At 45.7% G+C, this 23,029-nt stretch overlaps 1 protein-coding gene across 4 annotated transcripts in view; it reads left to right on the plus strand.

Moving 5' to 3' along the window:
* Positions 1-23,029, plus strand: part of LOC105668540 (discoidin domain-containing receptor 2-like) — a 190,689-nt gene that overhangs the window by 83,696 nt on the left and 83,964 nt on the right. For 2 of the 4 annotated variants that reach the window (XM_012360981.2, XM_067348012.1), the window contains exon 1: positions 11,470-11,939. The exons of the other annotated variants lie outside the window; for them this stretch is intronic. The gene's annotated coding sequence lies outside the window, so the exon portion shown is untranslated. Of the gene's footprint in view, positions 1-11,469; positions 11,940-23,029 lie in introns of those variants that run through there. 4 annotated transcript variants of the gene reach the window in all.

Consider the following 23,029-nt stretch of genomic DNA (forward strand, 5'->3'; position numbering starts at 1 on the left):
AAGTTACCAGACTATGAGCGAGTGAGGGGAGTTGCGCGGAAACGAGATTAGTTTATTTTTACCATCCAATTTAATAATTAGATATCATAATTGAACTAAGGTTCATCAAGAGGAGTACCGGCTGAAAAAGTTCGTTTGGTAAGCACCGGCGTCTCTCTCGAAGATAATTACGAAACGAGCTCTTAGCTACGTTCGTTTTCTTACCGACTTTCGCGGCTATCCCGGCGCTTCCGTTGCGTCGGCGAGAGAGTCAAATCCCGAGCCAAGGGGATAACTTTTTGTTGTCATAGCGTCTCTCCGTCCATCGACCTTCCAGCATCATCTATTTTATCGGTGGCGAACGCAACCAGCGGCTGTCGCATGTACGCAGCTGAAAAAAGACCTCGTGGGACTGTTAAAATAACGGCGGTGACAAACGTTTGTGGAATAGATTTTCCACCTTCTCGTACTGGTTTACCAGACTGGACTTCCGCTATTCGCAATTGATCCTGCCGCAAAAGCAGAGCCTAGCAGAAATGCCGAAACTAGAAATCAAAAATACCAAATATTCTTATCTCGTATTTTTTTTTTTATTTTACATTATATTACAATTGTGTGATATTTACGAAGTGTTTATCAAATAATGCGTTGATAGAAAAGGGCTAGCAAGCTTTTACAATTTTATTAGAAATTTAAAATCATAATTCATATAATTCAAAGTAGAATATATATATATTATAAAATAATCTTTTATATAAAAGAAATCTAAATTTTACTCTTTTTTTAATGGCGTCAAATATCTTTGTTAAATTCTTCTCCGCAGTTCCCTCTTTTTACATTAATCGTTCAAAAATGTCAAGCCACGTGGCTGCTCAGCCCCAGAATCGTCGATCGATCCTTCATCCATTTTGCCGGTCAAACGGCGAACGCCCACTGACCGAACATCCACCATCTTATTCAGAACGTGTTTCACTGGTGGTTTTCACAGCACCGGAAGGCCATTCGACGCGATGAGCTATACGCGCCTTCCTGTCAGCGGCTAACGAGACCCGCCTCGCGCCGTCTTATATATACGCACCGCTTTTCACCCAGTTGGCGCCCCGTCGTGCTTTAGCCAAACAGTATCGGACACTTCCACCGATTTTCGAACTGGAAAAGAGGAAAGTTGATTTACTGCCCACGAACTGCCGAGCATTTCTTTCCCCTCGGCCGCGAAAACTTTTCTTTCACGATCGTTATCGAGACAAGTTGCTCTTGTTTCCAAAGTGGCTGTACTTTGTTCTTCCGCTTCTAAGCGCTAAGACGGATCGGCATCGATAATTGTCCTTAATCAAAAATTTATCCATAAGAAGAAAACGAGAAACGAAATTGTGTCGCATATCACTTGGAAATAGTTCTTCTTACAAGTGAATGAAAGTTAGAATAAATGTATCAGTCTTATCGTGAAAATTATAGCGCGTTAGTACACACTTTGCTCCTCTGCTCCGAAGCGATCGGATGACGCATCAAATAAATTCGTTCTCTTCAAATCACTTCCACGAATCGTAGAGCAATTTGCCGCCCACCGTTTAGCGCGGTGTGGTTGTTGAAGGAGCTCTTTGAGACGCTCGCGTGAGGGCGAGCGTTGACGACCATCGTCGTTAATTAAGAACGCAAGTGTAATTGGTACCGGGCGTGCGAGTAGATGTCAGTCGGTTAATTTGAGAAGTCGAGGGCGCGGAAGAAGTGGGAATCCAATCGCGCGGCGCGAGACAATGGTACGGAACAATGAGGCCACTCTTTCCAGGTGGACCATTACCTTCTCGCCGAAGTGTTTATGGCAGATTCGCGGCGGCGTGAGGAATCATCCCCACTTCTGGGGCGCGCTGCTAGCCACCGCCGTCAAAACGGTAATTAACCACCGACCCCTTTTCGTCGACGTGTCTGCTCGTAGCACTCGCGGCAGCTAAGAGGTCCTGTGCTTTTCCACGCCGATCGTGTGTGTGTGGCCGGACCGGCAGGTACTTCTGGGAAATCGAAACGTGTCTGGCCGTTATTAATCTCGCATCGACCGACATGAAATATGATTTCGGCGGTTGCCCGCCGCCTCTGCGATCCCCGTCCGGGGAGGAAGGCACGTCTCCATGGATACCGCTATCTAGGGAATGCGAAGAAACAACTCCTTATAATGCGAAAAACAACGTTTCCCCGATATAAAGCGTAACAGGTTGTCCAATGATGCGCTTCCAAGAAGTAATATCGGTCTGATTCATGCCCGAGTTTACGACGCTCCTAAGTGGCGCGCGATTGTTCCGTGTTGCGCGGCGGTTCCGCTTTAAATTCGTTTAGATTACGTTTGTACAAGCTTTTAAAGGCTGAACGTAAAGCACTCGGTGGTCATAAGTGGAGGCGCGCATTTCTTATTTGCGGCAATCAATCATTCGGCTTTCTACCTACCGAAAACACATTAGCTTCCGAAGCGAACGCCAGCAGCACGATCGTACATCATTTTTTACCATCGTACACGATGTAGCCGCGCGATTACCACCCTCATTAATAACCGGATTACACGCTTTACCGGGAATGGCCTCTTGCGGAATAAAATGCGCGTACGGCGCGCGTCACTAAGCTTCGCGGCGGGGCATCGGGTGAGTTATTACTCCGTACGTCTCTAGCACGGAAATTCTCGAATTCCGCGCTTGCAAATTCCGCTTCCTTGCGTCTCTCGCCGCTCACGCCACGCTGACCTCTCCCGAAAATGTTTTCTCCGCCGGTCGAAGAATATTGCGTGAAATTTCGACGTCGACGGAAGGAAAGAATTCCAAGGGTGTCGCCCTTTCTCGCTGACTGAATATTCCGCATGCATTTATACGCATGCTTGGGAGCGCGAAGCGAGCTTCGCGCGCGCGCGCATGTATGCGTAAGAGCCAAAGCGGCCGTCGGGGAGTTTTCCCAAGTGGCGCACGGGATCCGTCAGGAGCATTCAAATATACAGAGTGGTGTTATTTACGAGCGCTTGATACACCGGGTGCCGCAGATTCTTCCGTACAAAACAACACGTGTCCGCTGTCCCCTCTCTCGAGTCTCTCTCGCGCGCGCGCGCGCGACGGATTGGACCCATTGCGCTTCGCGGTGTGGCAGAGCCGGGGCGGATTTAGAGATAATATTACATTCCGGGGGCAGTCTGTTTCGAGAAATTTTGGAGGGTCGTTTAATAGACCTACTTTGCGGTCGCCTTTGCGGATTCACTGCACCAAAGGGTCGATAAACGGAGACGGTGAGATAGGCGCAGCGCGAGAGCGCGATGACCTACGTAACGCGACGAAAGTAGCCGGGAATTTATTCGGCGGTCTACGAAACTTTAGAGAGCGTTATCTAATGGTCCTTGTAGATTGCGCTAACTAACGCAACACCTATGCCCCGCAGCGTCTATGCTAAGTGCTGTATCTTTCATAAAGTTTCCAACGTATGACGTTGTAGCGTCGTAAGCTCAGCGCCACTTAAAGGATGCCTGATATATCTCGGCCTGGGAAATTATGCTTTGAACGTAAAACCCGTTCAGGCGGGATAAGTCCGAAGGTTTCAGCATGCCCTGGATTCCCTCCTTAGCGACCGGCAAACAAACAACGGTATATTTATGCGGGTTTCGTGCATCCACAGAAGCAGCAACGGCAGCAGACCCTTCGACAACCGTGGATGATTCCAACCGCGTCGGAATAGCTGACGTCAGCTACAAAATTAAACAGCAAGCTGCTACGGATCCGAGTAAGAATCGAATGTTTGACATCGCGTCTGTAATTTGCCGTTAATTTATAATCATATTTTTAGATTTGAAGACGTCACTATTGGGATTTGCGCATATCGTCTATTAAAAAATTAAACTACACGGTTTCCAGAAAAATAACAGTTTAATAAAAAAAAACATATGCGCTGTAGCGAGTCGACTTCGATAAAAAGTATTCTTATCATTTTAATCCGAAGTACGGGTTTGCGGTTTTTATTAATATTACATTTTTCTACATTATTAAATTTTCTAATCACGAGAGCAATCCAAACTTTGTATATAGATTATACAAATCTTGTATAATTGATCCAAATGGATTTCATAGATTTATTATTTATAGCCATTTGGCTATTAATAATTTACATTTGCTTCCAATGAACCAATCCATAGACTTGCAACATTTATGATGGATTCAGATACGATGTCGTTCTTCCATTTATAGTAATTAAATTAGACACGTATTCAGACAGCGCGCATTAATGTGTGTGTGTGTGTGTGTGTGTGTGTGTGTGTGTGTGTGTGTGTGTGTGTGTGTGTGTGTGTGTATGTTATTAATATATGACTATTCTAATCGGGTGGAACTCGTACCACCCTATTACCGGGTTAAATATAACTGGAAACGTCTGCAGGGACGTCGTAGAAATCTCTCTCGCGTTGAGCATTTCCACGGTTGTGCGGACAAAGACGCATCGAGCGTCTCTCTCTAAGCGCCCTTCGACAGCCGAAACAATTAAGCGAGCCGGCGTAAGTCACGAAATTAAATGGCGAGCTCCGCTCCCTTGTCGAACGGTTGCTCCTCGTACGCGCGCCCGTGTCGGAAAGCATATGTCCGTATACGTACTGTCGTGGGGACTGCGGGATTGAACGGGCGAGTTCTCTCGCCTTCGTAAAGTGCCGAACGAATGAATATCCATCCGTTCCCCGTCAGTGCCGAGAAATTTCAATAAGCCAATTCGGATAATGGATTGGCACGCACGTGCGCGCGCGGTAGTCTTGGCTCTGCTCGTGTCGGCGCGGCCGCTCGTGTCGAAAGTGCAACGTATTGTCTGGATCCCGATTTGTCTCGTTCGTGGGGTTGCGAGAGGGACGCCACGAAATTCTAAGTGGACCGCTGTTTTTGACGCGCGGGATGCGCTGATGCGTGCAGCCTCGCACATATCGCCTGTGAATTCGTCACGCACAGTGTTTATTGGTCGGCGCCGATATCGTTACGTGATCGAGAAAAATGGGCGAATCCGGCGCGAAAGGGTGTTTCCGATCGGCCCTCGAATCGGTTACCGCCAACCGGTTGCGATTCTCGCGAAACGCGGCACGATGATAGCCTGTCAGGATTTTGGTCAGGGTTCACGAAAATTATGGTCGGCTGAATACGAGTTACAAAGTCAATATGAGGAAGAGCGCCCCGAGGGTTGAATGGAATAGCGGGCGCGGAGCGGAGCGTATTGGCGTTGGAATTCATCGGGATGAAAGCTATTGCGATAACTTAGTGCCGATCTACACAGTTATATTTTGTTGCACTTCTGTTGCGTGCTTGAAAAGTATATATATTTTTTTTAATCCAACAAATTCCTTTTACACGTGCGTTTTTGTTTGTCATATTTTTTGAGATATGGATTTAATTAAATTTATCAGAAAAAAGCACGGGGAAAAATAACCATTTCTTACGGAACATTTTCAAGGATTTACGACTGCATTATGCGCGAAAAAAAATATTACAGTCATCGCACAAACATATCAGAGCGCTCTTTCAAAAGCGGATTTTCGATAGCGGACTAAGAATTACGATCATCTCGATTTTGCAATGTCACGAAAGTTTTAGCAAACTACAAAGAAACACGCATGAGTCGAGAATACTTATGCTACATCTTATTGTTTGTGAAATAGAAAACTAAGACCAACGCGCGATTCAATACCTCAGTCGACGAATACATGCGCATAGAATGCAGTTATATTTCGCGTTTTGTGTTTAAAGCGCCTGCGTTACAAGCGATTTGCATATCGATCTAAACTACGCGAATCCTGCATCGTCCGAATCGAAATGTATATATATCCGAGATAAATTCTTTGGTAGCTGTGTGCACATAGATTGGATATGTAACAGCTTCGCCGGCAACTAACATTGCATTTGCACATAGTTTTGGCTCCCTCGTCGTTACATAAACATTTCTTACACCATTATTGTCAGATTATATGTATTTTCTTTGGTGATCAAGTCGCGAACTTCTGCTACTCCATATTTCATATTTTGCATATACTTTTACGCGCTTATAGATATGATATTCTCGATTGTCGCAGTCTCACGCCTCGTAGATTAGCCATATTTCAGGGTTCGATTACACCCGTCCGGCGCCGCGAGGCTCGTTTGCATAGGAAATAAAGCGAAGCGCAATGCGACGTACGAGAAGACCGCTTAACGAGTAACGCGATTTAACGGTAAACGCGCCCTTTGTCACACGCACACGTTCCGTTTATTGCCAGCGAGCGCGAACCTTCATAAAAAAATTCTTTCGAGAAGAGTCTCCGTGGATCGAGTCCTTCGTAAGGCGCACAATTTATTTCGAGCCTCAACCGGCGGCACCCACGCGAGAACGGATTTCCGTTTTCCAATAAAACCTCCGTTCGTATACCGTCTATGTACGCATATACACCGCGGCACCGCGTACACGTTCCGAGATTCCGGGCGAAATCAGATTCTCAGCGTCGCTGCGAAAAACATCTCACAAAGCTCACAATAATAGTTTTTTGTCGGATCGTATTGCATTACGTTTGCGCGCGACCACCCACGTGCTGCTTTGGCCAATAAGAGAATTTATCTCGCGCATAGTAAAGTTGACAATGTATTTCTCCTGCGTATTATGTTGGTGAGATTCCGAAATATATGACGTTATTATGTCACCAGTCTCCGCTTCTCCGCGTTTCAGCTACACCGCGACGAATCGATGAGAATATACAATGTGCACAGACAGTCGCAGGATGTCTTAAACCAGGATGGTTGGTTTCAGCAGTAAATTCCGTGTGTATCAAATTTGGAGTTGATTATTTTTTTCAAGAAAAATTTTATAAATGCAATTTATCGTAGCACATACTTTCCTATAATTATGCTAAGGTTTAGCGACAATAATAGCTGTAATAATAATTACATGAATTTATTCTTTACTTTAGCGAGAGAAGAAAGCGTCAATTTAGAGGAAATACGTGGATAATTTATAAGGAGAAATCATGAATTATCAAGTTATTCAAAGTTTTAATGTAGGAAAAAGTTTATTTTAAATGTGTTGCACGTGTTGGAGCATATTATCAATTTTACTAAAACCAGATGGTTATTGGCTGAGTATTGGTTAACCATCAGTACCTTTTTCTTGCGTATCCGTAACAAAAGGAAGAAAGTTTAACATCCCTCTTGACCACTTATTCGTGCATGTGCATTGTGATACTTTTAAGAGAATTCCGTTGTAAAAAAACAGGGTTTCTTTAAATGTGCCGAAATCAGTTGGCGGTGGGTTTTTGTCTCTCTCCGCATAGTAGCCGAAGATTTACAGCCGTCATAAAACAATGAAAAGAAGAAAGACCGTAGTCTAACATCTTGTAAGAGGTAACAAAAGTAGACGTCAGCTTTGCCCCAGTGACCGATTTCTACTATTTTTTTTCTTCCAAGATCTGGATCAGCAGGGGTGGACTCTTGTAAATTTACGAAAGGATTTTGAAAGAAACGGTCTTTAGAAAACCCAGGAAACTCCCTAATCGGCATAATAACGTGATATTTTTCTTTTAGAGATTTTGGATACAGATAAATGGCAAGAATTTGAGTTTATTGTTACAAGAAAAAGCATTCATGAAAATGTTAAAATTTCTTGAATTTTGTACGGTTAACTTTTACCACTCAAGATGCGGTTCTTTCTTACTACTTTACTCATATTGATTTTGCGAATAATAGCGTGAACAAAACCTGAAGTGATATTGATCAGTTTTCAATGTTATTTAACGAAAATATTTTATCATTAGCATATTTGATCTTTTTTCGATCTTTTTTAACACAATTAAACACAAAAATAATTTTGAAAACGTTTAAAAGATTTAAATGTAGCATAGGAATTTCTTTTTAAATTATTGCTACTATTGGAGCAAAAAAAGTACATCAAAGTTTAACGCGAATGCTGCATATTCAGAAAATCGTGCACGTGATAACGGCAAGAGTTTCGCGATAGATTTTTCTTGCCCGCGCGTGACATATCTAAGAAAGTTCACACGTGACCCCGCTGTCCGGCGCGATTATTCAGTAGATGGCAGAAACTTCGTTTCCTCGACACAGTGACCTCGTCAATTTTCACTGGAGATAGTCGGTGTCCTCGGAAGGATTCGAGCCTCTTCCTGCGGCAGCGGAGATTTACGGACGTCATAAAGCACTAAAAACGGTTACGGTAACTTCGCCCGACGTGGCAGTTTTATTTGCGCCATACATTCGGCGGGGCGACGGCGGCTGAGCGTCTACCATATCGTCGCTCAAAAAACGTACAAAAGTAACAATGAAACGTGCGATTTCGCTCGGGCGCGTCGAAAGTTTCCCGCGGCACCGAGGAACCTACGGCGCGCAACTTCTCCCGCGAACACTTTCGTGCCCCTCTCGCGCGTAAGCGCGCGTCCGGGCGCGTAGCAGGGATGTATATTTCCAGCCAGCCAGACAAACCACACGCCACTTCCTCTTTCATAAATAAATATGAGCTTAGTCGCGTCTCAGAGTATCGTATTTGTCGACGTACGAAAAAGAAAGGAGACCGAATGGCGGGCAAACAGCAAGGAAGGCAGGAGGAAATGCCCCGACATTCTTCCGTGTGCAGCGAGATGTGCGTCAGCCGTCGCTGCGCTCGTTTCGAGAAACCTGTCGTATCGCGCGTAACTTCACGGTGGTTCTTCGATAACGTATCAATTTCATGGTGAGGTCAGTCGTTAAGTGGTTCCGGTGCTTCGACCGATAGAAGGGACTCTGAATACACACCGGTCAGGTTAATCGTGAAATGAACAAAAAATAGCGCGCGATGGCGGAAGGAAGGACGATTTTTTGCCGTTAATGAAGCTGTCCCTCGTCTGAAATGGTCGAGCATTAGCGGATATTCAGCTGGTCGTGGAAAGCGCCGTTTCGCTCGCGCGACAGCGCAATTACAATAAACCGGCGTCGGCGTCTCTCGCTACCGGCACATACCTCTATCTTTCAGTCGTCTCTCTTTTACCTTCCAGTCCCCACCGTTTCGAAGGGCCGCCTCTCCCCGCGCTCAACGTGTGTTCCTGCTCGCGGTAGGTGGAGGGCATAAGCGGCACGCTTACGTAGCGGGGTCGGAGCTTAAATTAAATCCGGCTAATGTAACCGACGGGTATATTAGATCTCTTGTCTGCGGGCGTATGTCCTCCCCCTTTTGCGTACACGGGATTGGTCCGTGGAAGGGCGAGTAGACAGACGATGAGATTCGAGATGCGAGGTTAAGGGGGAGATCTGATAAAGACGAACGCGCGCGAGTGATCAAGCTTTCGTAATCCTTTGCTTTTTCATTTCTTGCGCGACGCTTTCGGCATTCATTAACTTTCGCATTACATTTCCTGATAATCATTCGATGATAGTTTATTTTTAACCCAAGTGTATAGTTTAATTATTAAATTTTTAATCTTATAAAATCGAGCGATTTTTCACACTAGACATAAAATAAAAATTAGAAATAAAAAATACAATTGGAACGGGAACAGATTTTACAGAAAATAAATTAATTACATTTCTTAAATAAGATATTTCATATCAAACACTACTGTTACTTCATAGATAATCGCAAGACAAATAATATACAAGTGTAGACGAAAAAAAGTTAAAAAGAAAAGTTTGCTTTGTGCTGACATGCGGTCAGCTTTAATGTATAAATCTTGGGTTTCCGAAAAAAGACAAGAGAGCGTAGGTTTTGGCACGTTGCTGTGAATTTCCGACTGGCTTTGGTGCATCTAGGCGTCTGTATGCACCATCTATATATGATCTCTACAGATGTGTACGCGACGGCGGAAAGGTTGGCGGAGAGGGGAGATGCGAATAAGAGAATGAAACGGAGATAGAGAAGAGGATCAAAGAGAATCCGGTGGAGGTGACGACGTTGTCTAGCGGCGCCGGAAGCTTCGTGATCGAATCGCTAATTAGCACTCGCTCCCAGCCGGCGGACTCTTTGAGAGGAGCAACTACTTCTATCCCGTCGTTAATGCATTCGGATCGAGTAAATCCATTTTAAGCCCGCTACGCCGCGGCTGTGAAGTTTGGGAAGTAAACTTGTCGGGAACGATTAATCGTGTTTATTTAAAGATTTACGGCGTGACCGATTTCTCGATTAGGTTAGAAAATGTCGGACAATCGGAGTGCATGCTCATGCATTTAAATTCCCTGAAATAAGCGAAGAGATCAACCGCGTACAATTAGCGTCGGGTTTAATCAAATGTATAACGCATTTAGCGATTAATTTATTATTATATGATAATAATTCTATTAAAAATTATTACATATTGTATTAATTATATGTATAATATGTTTGTATTGCCATGTTAACTTTTCCAGAAACATATTATTATAAAGAATGATAATACCAGTATCATCAGCTTGTCAGACTATTGCAATCGTTCCGCAAAAAGGGATTTTGCCGTCCACCCATGGGTGCCATAAACACTAATTCGAATCCCACCGGTTTGCCCTCGGGATCGAACGAGGCGGAACCAGAAAGTGATAAGACACAATATCTCACAATTTCGCGAGGTTTTATGGATTTTCACGTCCCGAGTACTAATAAATTATTACGAATGATGACGTACGAAAATTTACGATCGACCGAAAATGTTCCGTCAGTCAAAAAACGAATAGTGATATATCTGTTTTCATTACCTAACGCCCTTACTAATCATTTACGTCAATTTATATCGATTTAATGTTGCAGTGATTAATGTTTACGCCGACCTATCAATATTTTCCACGTTATCGTACAATGGATGGACTAAATAAAATTAATCGCTTGCATTTGCTTTATTCGTGAAGAATTTATTGCGGTATCTAAAAGCGGATGCAAAAAACTGTGCATCGACTGTATTTTTATCAATTGTCCGAGCGCGCGCTATTAGAACCTCGATCGATCGAGGACGAACTATACTCGCCGTGTATATTCGTCGCTCTCCAAGTATACGAAAAAATTGTCCCGAAAAGTTATTTCAATAACCAGCGGCACCTTTCAGTCGCGAAATACTTGGCGAAAGGTGTACACAGACCTTAGAGCCCGGTCGCTTAATTAAGCGAGCCGCGCGTGTACGCGTCCGAAGGGTGGAAAAAAGATCAATAAAATCGCTAGTCTACGGGCGACCGCATTCATCCGCCACCCCATTTCTACAACATATTTTGCAACCTCGCCCCCATACACCGGCCTTGGCTGACCCCCTCCCCCACGTACCGTTCGTCGCCCCTCGCTCTTTACCAGCCTCACGTGCTCGTTTCGCTTCCTCCCTTCTGTCCACCACAGGGGTGGCTAGCCGGCGCGCGCGCGCGTGTTCGCCACGGTACGGCGCTCCACCACTAGATGGTGACGGAGGGCGAAAGCGTGAGCGGGACAGAGCGAGCGCGTGCGATCGGACGAGGACGCCGAGACCGTATGAGAGAGGGTCTCTCTAGAGCCGCGCTCGGGTAACTTCCCCTCTCCTCGACCATCTCGCCGTCGACCAACTGGAGTTTCTCGTCAGCCTGTCAGTTAGTGCCGTGGCGCCGTGACGGTACGGTGTTAGTTGGTACATCGTTCCTTCCGGCTGGTCGTGCACCTCGCGAGACGCGTCGCGTTTCTTCAATGGGGACCTTGTGGACCCAGTGCGAAAAGACGTACGCGGGCACCGGTAGCCAGTGACACGCTCGCCGCGATGATCGAGGTGCGTGCCGGTCGTTTTGCATTTTTCTAAATGAATATTTCGTGTAGCATGTAGAACGTAGATCGTGTAAGCTTTTCAAGAGCTTGTAAATACCGCCGCGACGAAAGGTGTATGCGAGTGAGATTTTTAAAAAATTTGTATCAAGTGAGAGGAGGAACAGAGAGGGAGGATCTACAGAGACCAATTGTGATCGATGATTTTTTTGGTGCTCTTTGGTGTGTGCGCGTACTGTCGCCGATAATAGAGCATCCGAGCGGATACGCGATACATTAACAAGGTGAGCATATTTTTTTTTTCCTTTCTCTCTTTCATAATGCGTCCTTTTAATTACACACGCGCGCGCGCGCGCGCACGTCGTGTGACAAACGAGATCGAAGTACAGACGTGCGAACGCAGTTACAACGTGAAAATTATTCGAAGCATTGCGCGCGAAAAAAGGAGCGCGCGGGCGATATCGATAGCGGTTCAAACCAGCGTGTAATGCTGTCGCGATATCTGTAATTACTGGGAAATTAGAATATAAATTGCTGACGGGAGAACAATGGATTTAAATCGTGTCGTCCGGCGTTTACATTAGTACGAATCCAATCGACAGTTTTACAAACTGAATGCTGCGAAAATATTCGTAGACATGCTGTGTAAAATATCGTTTGGTAATAATTACTGCTGGCAATCAGAACGACGAAATTTATTTCAAACAGTGTTTATTGTTAGCATTCTTCTATAAAGAAGAGATATTTCTTCCTGTGCTCCGATTTAAGTGGACCTCGAAAAATATTCAAAGGAGTTTCTCTGTGCTAGCTTTAAGGTTCCATGATGGTTAGGATCTTATGTTCGTGCGAGCCCATTCTTTCTTAATCCGACTCCGAGACGTGTTGGGCGGAATCTGATTTCCTTCTTCATTCAGTGTCATTCATTGTCGTCTCGTCCCTCACTGTGAAAGTGATTGCGATGAAGCTGTGACGCGTCGCCTGGATTTCGGGCGACGAGTCGAGATAATATCGATTAATTCTGTAAGCTCCATTTCCGACGAAAAGCGAATGCGAGAAAGAACAAAATGGAAAGAGATAAAGAGTGGATTTAGCGCGAGAGGAGACCCTCGGAGGGATCGCCGACGACTGTTGGCATGCAGAAGGAAAGGGGACAAATGAAATTTCGTCGCGGCAAATTGTCCGAAAGCGACGCCGCAGAAATCACCCCGGCGATTAACAGGAGATCTCCTAAGACTTGCTAATTTCCTGCCTGGAGGCGCCGGGATAGGGAAAGGTAATATCGAGTCGGAACTCCCATCCATTAGCGCGGCGATCTATTTGTTGGTGCCGCCTTAAATCCTCCGTATCGAGACGTGAACTGGTTCGCCAAGAGTTCTTTAATCCTCGCGCCCTCTCGAAATACGACTCACGTTCCGGATCCACGTAGTTTCGAGGTAGCAAAATAACGCAACAGGCAATGACGGATGAAAGAGAGCGGAGGAAGTCGAACGGAATTGGAAATGGTCCAAGGAAGCCGAGGATCCTCCATTTCTATCCGATTTCGATTCTCGGTCGAACCAGTGCCAAGTTCGCGTAAATTAGTTGTACGAATGTTTACTGCCAATTACACCGCGGCCGTTAATGCGTTTGGACGTGTTCCGAGTGGGCCGTTTTCTTCCGCGAAAATGTGTAATGTTGTCAGCGAAAATACGAGCGTATGGCGGGCAAACATGAAAGAAAAGAATCGTCATTGCGATTACGTCTATATATTTCCACGCCCTCGCGAATGGAAACACGAATTGCGAAGACATAGAACGTCGTTATGAGAAATCGAAGATCGTGCCTCATTCTGTCGAATGCCGAGCGTGTTCCGCGTTCGATTTTAGTGGATTTAAGCGCAGTCAGGAAAGTAGGTTTTGAATATTGATGAAGGGATATGAATATATTCATAGAGGCTAACAGTTTATTTCTCCAGCCAGATCGAATCGGCTCGCATTGATCACTCTTCGATTCGTGCGGGAGTCTCGCCACGGTAAATTCGGACGCTTAATATTCGTACGTCTATGTGTTCTCCGTTCCGTCGGCAGTCACCAAGTTCTCCAGTCGCAGGACCTGAAAGTCCTTCAATTTTCTCCTTTCCATTATATTCGCGAGCAATCGACGTGAAATGCCGTTCCCGTCGGCGCGTTTGACAGTCTCGCAGTCTTCACGTTCCGCCTCGTAATATCTTCATTACGAAACACGAGTTTCGCGTATTTTACGACAACTGCCTTCTTCGCAGCGGGACGAATCGCTGACGAACCGGTCGGTGACGATGCGTGCCGTAAATTATTGCCTAGTTATTATTAATCCGTACGACGATCCGTCGCGCGATGAAGTATCGATCGCGGAGCCATCGATACTTCATCACGCGACGTGGATCGTCTCACATTATCGGAACGGAAATGATAAATTCCGCCGGCTTGTACACGCGAGAGAAGTACGATAAATTAATATCGGCGCGATAAATTTTCCGCCGACGTGGACAGTGACGTTGCCGAAATAATCGAAATGCTAATTATTCATTTGCATAATTAACGCGAATGCAGTAAAGCGACCTCGGGCGCACCGTGAGCGGTCCCGCATGCCATTGGAGATTAACGGTAGCGTGCGTCCTGTTAATGTTCATTTTGAATATTAACTCCTCGGAAATGAACGTGCACGATCGTCGAATCATTACGGCCGAATTTAACGCGGCTGAGTGAACCGCGCGTATGCAGCCGCCGCTATGAATTTCCCGGGCTATCATTTTCAGAATCGTCCTGCTGCTGCGAGTGTCGGGTAGAATCGCAATGACACATCGACATCATTGCAAATCTACGCCATGGGTATCTATTTAATTGAAACTTCCTACCGCATGCATTTGTGCTGTTTATTATGTTACGAGTAATAACCGTGTGTAAATTTTATGACGTACACCGATTATTCGGAAGAGTCCACGGTCGAAATAATACAAATTGTCCCGAATCGCTACTGTGCAATTATGCAAAATCGAAAGAAAGATTTCTCTTAAAGAATAAAGTTTCCAGCACGGCAGTGTCGATTGGCAAAAATATTTTCTGTAACTTTTCCTTCCTATTGCTAACCAAACTGAAAGGTGAAAAGTGAAATCAAGTAGAAACCGCTGGATCTTCACAATCAATGGTTAGTCTATATTTACGACTTGGTTCTTCGCACGTTTCTTTGGAACGTGGCAGACATCGTTCACGGTCAATTTCGAAAAATCCCTGGCCCTCGTTTTAAAGTGGATTCCCGGTGTTCCGGACACGGTCTCCTCTCAAGCTCGTTTTCCCGTCGGTGTCCAAACACGAAAACGAAGCAGCGGGAGGGCCGTCGGCGCGGTGATGACTCCGCGTCAACGAGTGTGTATCAGCCAGCTGCCGGCGGACGGATTCAAAGGCGGTCCCTGCACCTGATTGCCGGACATTCATCTACCCCCGAACAGAAAGTGTAGAAACTCCGTGGGAATCGACCACTCTTCTTCCACCCTCTACGCGTGTTTCATTGCACAATGGCCGAACGTCGTGAGATAATGGCTTTCTAATTGCCGCGCGTGTGCGTCTAGTTTCACAAAAAAAGGAGATGCCGAAAAGGAAAAAAACTTCTGCGGGAAAAAAAGAAGAGAAAGCTGTAGAAAACAGGGCTGTAGCAAAAAAGGAAACGATCAAATTCTATTCTCGTGGTTTCACACACTTCCTTGCGATCCGTAAATGAGACACTCGCGTACCAAGTTAATTAAAAGCGGAAAGTGATATATTTATACGCTGACTACAAAATGTTGATACGTTTTTACTCGATAGACATTTATGTTTCATAATAATGCAGTTTTTCGCGAAATTAATTGCAAACCTGTTTATCGGCGTAATTTCTAAGTGAACCGTCTTGTTAAAATCACTCAAGGACGACCTCTCCGTAACATCGCTCCTCTCAGTACCCATGACATTGGGCCCCGGAATGTTACTCACGCTTAATAAAGTAGGAACGCGACCCCTGAAGGAGGGGGGGAGGGGACGAGCGCGAAAGTGGTTTAATCGCCGGTCTCCGCCGACTCGAGGGATCGTCAGAACGCGAGCGCAACGATTAGCGGCGATTTTGCAGTTCGGACCATTTGTCAGGTCAGGTTTTAACGGCAATTGCGCGGGCGCGCCTTAATACATGTCGACGGCCGTTCTCCATGCGATTCGCCGTATTGATCCTCCGGCTTCGGTAAACCGATCATAAATTCAAACGGCTTAGAACGCAGGTAGAACAGGGCAGAACGCGGCGGATGGAGGAGAGAGCAGCGAGCAGGCGGTCGCGCGCCTCGACCTTCTCGTGTCGCGTCTCGCACACGCATAATGCGCCACGGTTTTACGCGTTCACGCGTGCTCGCTCGCTCCCGCTTCTCGTTTCCTTCGCGCTTCTCCTGCTCCCCTTCGCGATGGAGTGTGTCGCGGAATCGAGAGAGAGAGAGAGTGAAAGGATAAAATATGCAAGACGACATAATGTTACTTCCTGAGGGTTACACCTGAGGGAATTCACCTGTCGTGAGAAGAACATCTTGACGTAAGGAAGAGTGTCTGTACCGAATATATCTACCTTCGAGAATAAGCCTATGATTCATTCCAGATACTTGTATGCTAATAACGCTGTCGACGGAAATTTGCTATTTCTAGACGTTCCCCGGCATTCTTCCCGCTGAGTAGTCTACGCTTTTTTCATTCTTTATCTCCTCATTCCTGCCTGTTCTCCAACCCTCACCTGCGTGCCCCGATTTACCCCTTCTCTTTTATGCTGTTCAAACTTTCGCGAGGACTCGAAGAACCGGCGTATTAGCTTTACATTATACGCGCGGTGGAATTTATGCAACGGCCGTGGGACCGTAATCCGGCAGAACCATAAAGTCCGTTATCTCGATCGTTTATCCACGAAGCTGCGCGTCTCCGCATTTCAGTACCTCCATCTCTCTCTCTCTGACTTTCTTTCTAGCCGCCATGAAAAGTCGGCAGAGAAGCGAAATTGAAATCCTTCTCTATGGATGGCCCGCAGAAAACGGACGACGCGGGTTCATCCGCTGAAACAGTAGATGCACTCCGAAACTTCGTGGTATATGACCATATATTTCGTGCCTTTATATCTCCCCTTTTCATCCGTTGTAGTGGTGCCATAAAGAACGTTTCGGAGCCGGGGAGGCCAGTCTGTTATACTTCGGAGCTAGTTTCGTTTCGACGACTGCAACATGGCCAATATCTTGAAACCGTCAATCAAACGCGTATGATATCAAATTTTACGACCATCGTTTCTTGGATTTCAGCTGCGAGGTTTTCGTGAACTTGTAAATGCATTCATGAATTGTAAACAATAATTTGAATTAACTGCAATTAATTTATATTTAATTGACATACCACGAACGAATAATAAGTTTGACTTTTGATTTTTTTCGTAGTAAAAGTCAAAACCGCGGAATAATTTCAACGTAGCGAGCGCAATTGAATATTTCGGGTTTGTTGTATGAAATGAATGAAAATGTGGTGCTTTGTATTTCACAAACAATATAACATGAAACTTTACTTAACGGGAGAACTCTAAACAATAAATTAATTAGCATGTCGTGACTTCGAACTAGAAATTGTACACAGTAGCGAATATTATATTCAGCCGTAACCGCGTTAACGCTTGCAAAATAGTAATTGTTTTCTAAATTGCTGAAAGCTTTTACTTTTGTTCGTATCACGAATTTTCAGTATTTGTTAGAAGTTCGAACGCAACGGAAATTTTATGGAAAAATATTCTATTTTTAAATCAATTCTTTTCACTTTGATCGTATTTGCGATTCATATTTTTACGCTTGAATCACGTGAAAACGAAGGACATTAAACTAAATACACGAGCGTTTAACTTAAAGAAAACGCGAAGACAATTTTCATATATTTACCATTTACGACTGAATTTATTCTTTCTCGAACATGTCAACTCACATAAAAATCCGTCGGTCGGCTATTATGTAAATTGTGACTCGTCAGCCATGTGTCTCGCTAAGACTTACGCGATAGTAAACATGTAGTGCATCGAAAAATAAGCAGCAGTTTAAATGTAGAACATATGTCTTTCGTTTCTCGATATACGATTTGCCTTTATTGATGGCGCATAAATTTCGCCAGCAAATCAGTCGTCCAAATGAAACTCCCGGTTTAACCGGTATTACGCGTGAATATTTAGCAAGACCCGCTGTTCTCCCGACATATGCTAATCATTGTGAGAGCGGAATTCTCGAAATTACGAGGCTCAGGTAACGAATAAAACGGGAAATATATTTGGCGCTGTTGCACTGCGAAACTTATTAAAGTCCACCAAATGTGTCAATTCGCGTGACCATTCTCGCCGCTGCGTCGACATCTTTATGCAAATTACGTATCGTCAACTGAATGTCGCGAGGAGCGGGTGCACGGTGCAATAAAAGCGCTTTCTTTCTCGCCGAAAAATCGGTGACACGACCACGAAACGAGAGGCGCACGCGTAGTTAACAAGGCCCTCTCCTTCGCGTCCCACTCTGAATGCTGCGCTAACGAGTGCAGTCGGTAAATTATTTTATAAAAGGGAACGTTTTACGCGGCCTGCCGCGGCATCCGAGTTATAATTTCCGCTGTGGCGACTTTATAGAGCCGGTCGCCTCGACACGAGCTCTAAACGTTACCCATAAGCTGCAATCAATTCCGCTCATGGTCATGCCTGCGTGCGCGCTCACGCGGCGTCGTGAAATTCTTTTCACGACTGTGCAACATTTTCGAAGTCTTTTTATTGTCGCAAGAACACTCCGTGCATATGACACTTGTGGCATTTATTACGATAGTTTAAACTCCTATTGTTACATCTTGATATCATCATTAGATGATGATTGTATGAGGATATATATTCTTATATAGCTGAATAACTATATTCATTGTTTTCATAATCAGATTTACAGGACTTATTTGACAGATGAATCTTTCAAATATAAATTGTTTTGGAAAAAGAAATTATTTGCCACATTTGTTTACATTCTATTTTTCATGCTTAAATTATACGATTGTTAAGCCGAAGAAAATTTCAGAAATTATAAGTATTTATTACATTTCAACGATCGTAATATAAACGAGAATTTCGTGCTTATACTGCCAATTAGTACCAACAATTTGACGATTCTTTAATGTCTTTTTCACCAGCGAACGATCCGGTCTTCTTTCACCCCTCTTGACATTTTTTTAATCAAGTATAATACGAGATTCGCAGTTTAATTGAAGTCTTATAGTCGCACATATCTCGTTGAAAGGAAGCGATAATTTAATCGAACATAAACGAAATTAATTATCTTCAAAATGCTACATACAATTTTAAGATTTTTAAGGCTCGTACCGAGCGACGGCTCCGAATCCATGTCGTTCTTAATTTAATCCAAATTTATATTCCAAAATAAAACCTCGCTAAAAACTGCGACGATTTAATTAAACGTAAATTAAGTTGACAATCGTTTACGGTATATACCGGATTAACGCTATTACGACTCGTCGGTGGTCGCCAGCATGGAATACTGAATATCCAATTTAAAAGTCTTAAGAAACTTAACTCCCCCCCTCCCTTCCCTCCTCGTCGGGAAGCACAGGAAAGCGGGTACACTCTCTCTCATCCCTTAAATTCATCCACGGAATAATAGATAAAGCGTACTTTTGCGTCGACACGTTCACGACGCCGGAAAGGAAGGAAAAGTCTCTCTGGCTTGCCGTCAGCATGAAATTAGCATGCAAGTCCGTCCGGCCGGTGTTCCTAAACGCCGTCTCGGGTAAAACATTATCCCTCGTTTCACGGAAAAAGTCGGGTGGCGTCGCGTGGCAGGACGGATTTTCAAACGCCGAGCGGGGGGGAATCGGCCACCGCAACTCAAACCACCGCCGCCGCCGCGGAGGCATCATTACCCTTTAATGTATGCGGACATCCTTTGTGTCTTTTGAGGACTCCTCTCCTATATCTCCCCCGTCAGCTGCCTACGCGCCGCTCACCGGCATACAAAAAAGCGGGAGCAAAGGGACGAACCGGACATACAACGCGTGTCGCGTGGGGTCTGCCCGAGGGACGTGGGAGGACGGGCTCGCAGAGGTGGACAGATGAGGAGAGAGAGAGAGCGGGGGCTTGGATAGAGCGAGAAGGAAGACTCCGCGGGAACGGGTAGCCGGAATGATAGGGAGCGGGTAGTATAGATAGGTGGTAACCGACCTCCTTGATGAGCGTTGCTATCGCGCGTACGCAAGAAGCCTCCCTTCATTCCGTATTCCATTTCACTCCCGTGTTCTCTTTTGCCCGACTCATCGTGCATTGTCAACTTTTCCCATAGATCTATGTGCCCTCTATACGGGCTTCTTTTTTTTTTTCTTTTATTTTCGAATGCCCTCTCAGCCGCGACGGGATCTAATGGTCCGTGTTTCACACATGGTTACGAGGTGGCCGAAACTGACCACAGGGTGAATGATTCTTCAACACGTGTCAATGAGATCATCCGTGAAATTCATCGGTGAATTTATTCTATAATATTTCCCCTATTCTTATTTCACAATGAAACACGCACAGCTTCTTTTGTCCTCCTGCCCGTATTTTTCTAATTTCTTGCATTAATTACTCGAGCGCGTATGAATAGCGATTGGCACGACCCTCGGATAGGGTTATAAACCCTTTTCCGGGACGTGCTTTAAGAATTCAAAACAAATCTGAAGGTAGAATCTCCGGGATCACTTCACTCCGCCCCCGTCGAGGATCGCGGTGGCTCGAACGAGATGAATCCACTCCCCAAACAAGCGTGGAGCACCACCGGTTTCAGTAGGACAATGAATTATTCTGTCCCGGCGAACGTTTTCATTCGTCTCCACCGCGTCCGTCGTCGTCGAGAGGGAAGACAGCGAAAGAGCGAACAGGAAAGGCGACGCCTGTGACAGACCCTTTTTCCCTGAGAGTCCGCGCGGACGTCGCGGCAAAATCGTCGTTCCAGAACAGTTTTATTACGTCGCATAGATCGCATCGCCCGACTCGGTCTAGCCTTATTGTCTGCGCTCGCCCCACATTATGCTCCGCGTATAGAGAGAAACTTCCGGAGTGACGTGCACGCGTGATTATACGGAAATTATCCCGTATGAGATCGTGTTAGCTTCGTTCGTCGCGCAGCGCAGTTGGTAGCGCTTGCACGTCTCTCGGAGCAAACTGTTAACTGCAACATATGTACCGATGACTGTTGTCACTCACAGCTAAACGAGAACGAAGCGAGATAGTTAATTAAACCAATCGAGAAGCAGCAAAGTGTATTTACTCCGGAATTTAATCGCGAACTCCGTAATTCTGTTGGGTGACGCAAAGCACCGTGGACGTGTATATCCTCTCTCGCCTTGTCGTTGCTCATTTTCATAGCGAAAAATCCGACGGACGGCACCGATGCGTGTGATTATGCGAAATTGTTGAGCGTTCAACGTTCAGGACCTTTTAATCTTTCCTTTATGCGCGGACAGCGCCGCGCGTCGACGCACTTTTCGTCAAGGCGAATCGTTTTACCGGAGCGCCTCTGATCGACAGACTGCTTACAGATTCAATTACGCCGGGTTATCGACTTTGTGACTACGATCCGGTCCAATTACAGCCTCCGCGAACAGGGAGCAGCGACGATTAATGAAAAAAAAAAAATGGCCGCGTCCGGCGATTATAGATCGGCGTTGGGTCACAGTTAACTAGCTCGTTCGATCGCGAAAGGTAGTAATCTCGTAATTCCGCGTCTCAGAATTTTACGGCGCTACTTAAGAAAATAGCAATTTTTTTCTACGGCTCGCGTTTAACTCGTTTACCGCTACGCTGTTCTCTCTTCCCGGCGCCAAAATAATTACTCGCCCCAATCTCCTTGATCTGTTTTACTGCGTTTCATGGTTTTTTTGTAAATTTTTTATCGCTTTATAGCGCGTATATACATTCTTTTGTTTAAATAATTCAGAAAGCCATCTCGGAGAACAACGACACCAATGTCGATTCGCAGCTCTATTCGTAGCGAGCGTAATTCAGCAGAGCGTAGCGCGATCGCGCAGCATTGTCTCACGCGCAATTAGCGTGCGCGAAGCGCGTTAGCCGAGCCGGGTGCTCGATTACGCACGCTTCTTAATTTAGTGGCGCGCTCGCAGAGGCAATTAATGCCCGTAGGATCGCACGGGCTCTCGTCTCGTCGATTTTAGGAGAGCGTGCTGCCACTCGCTACCCGCTTGCCCCCCCTCACTCCTCTCTCGTCTAGCATTATGGATGGACGGTCGGGCCTTTATTAATCCCGTTACACGGTTCGGTTACCGAGGATGAAGCGAGGAGGTCAATCAGTAGTAATTGCTCTTCCGGTTCGGAGATTTTATGCAGAGGCGCGACGCGAGATTTAATCCTTGACCCTCCGCGCTTTAAATGTCGAGGTGATATAGATGCGGTAGACATTTGACACCGTGCTGTCTTGATCTCGTTACGAGAACTAGCTTTTGACATGATAATTGCATTTTAAAAATTTATAATGCCCACATATCTATTGTAATTAAAGATAGTGTGTATATAAAGAAATAAATTGAACAATTATTTCACATACAAACACATTTAAATATTATTTATTCGAATCTCTAATCGCTTTGTCAGCTGTGTTCGACACCACCGCAGATTTCACTTTACTAGGCTGCAAAGCCTCAAGATTCTTGAGCGCGAAACGCTTTACGGTTGATCGATCGCGCCTCATCACGTGACGTCGGCTAAAGAAGCACGGGAAAAAGAGAGAACCGGAAGCTACCTCCGTCGGTAGTCGTCGGCACGGTCTTGCGCTACCCCTGTTCAAATAATAAGTCCGAATGGAAGTTAGATTCCGGCGCAATTGCCCGGGGCAATTCCACCGCGAGTCGCAATATCCCAGCCCCGAAGGGGCGGTCGAGGCGCGCGCACGCGGAGGGGGGCAAGCCGGGCAAAGAACTCGGAAGGCTTTCTATCGCGCTTCGCCTCTCGCCGAGCTTTCGGGGACTTTAATCGCTTTAACTGCTTTTTGCGCGCCGAGGGACTCCTGACGGACGGGCGAGCGGACGCAGCAGAAGGAGCTAGAAAAATAGAGAAGGCAAAAGTGGAAAAGGGGGAGGATGCGGGGTGGATTCTCATTCTCGGATGTGCCGCGAGAGAGGAGCGACTTTTCTGCGGAGCCTGGAACGACAATAAGATCGTCACGCGTTTTCGTTTTTCCTCCTCTCCCCTCCGCCGCTGCGCTCCCGCGCCTCCACGTGTGCGCACGCGAGATCTCTACCTTATGGTCTTTTATCCTTCCAGTTTCGGTAGCGGACCGTGCGCCGCGGGACGAGCCGTGACT

Source organism: Linepithema humile, chromosome 1 (assembly GCF_040581485.1).
Source record: "Linepithema humile isolate Giens D197 chromosome 1, Lhum_UNIL_v1.0, whole genome shotgun sequence".
Lineage (NCBI taxonomy): Eukaryota > Metazoa > Arthropoda > Insecta > Hymenoptera > Formicidae > Linepithema > Linepithema humile.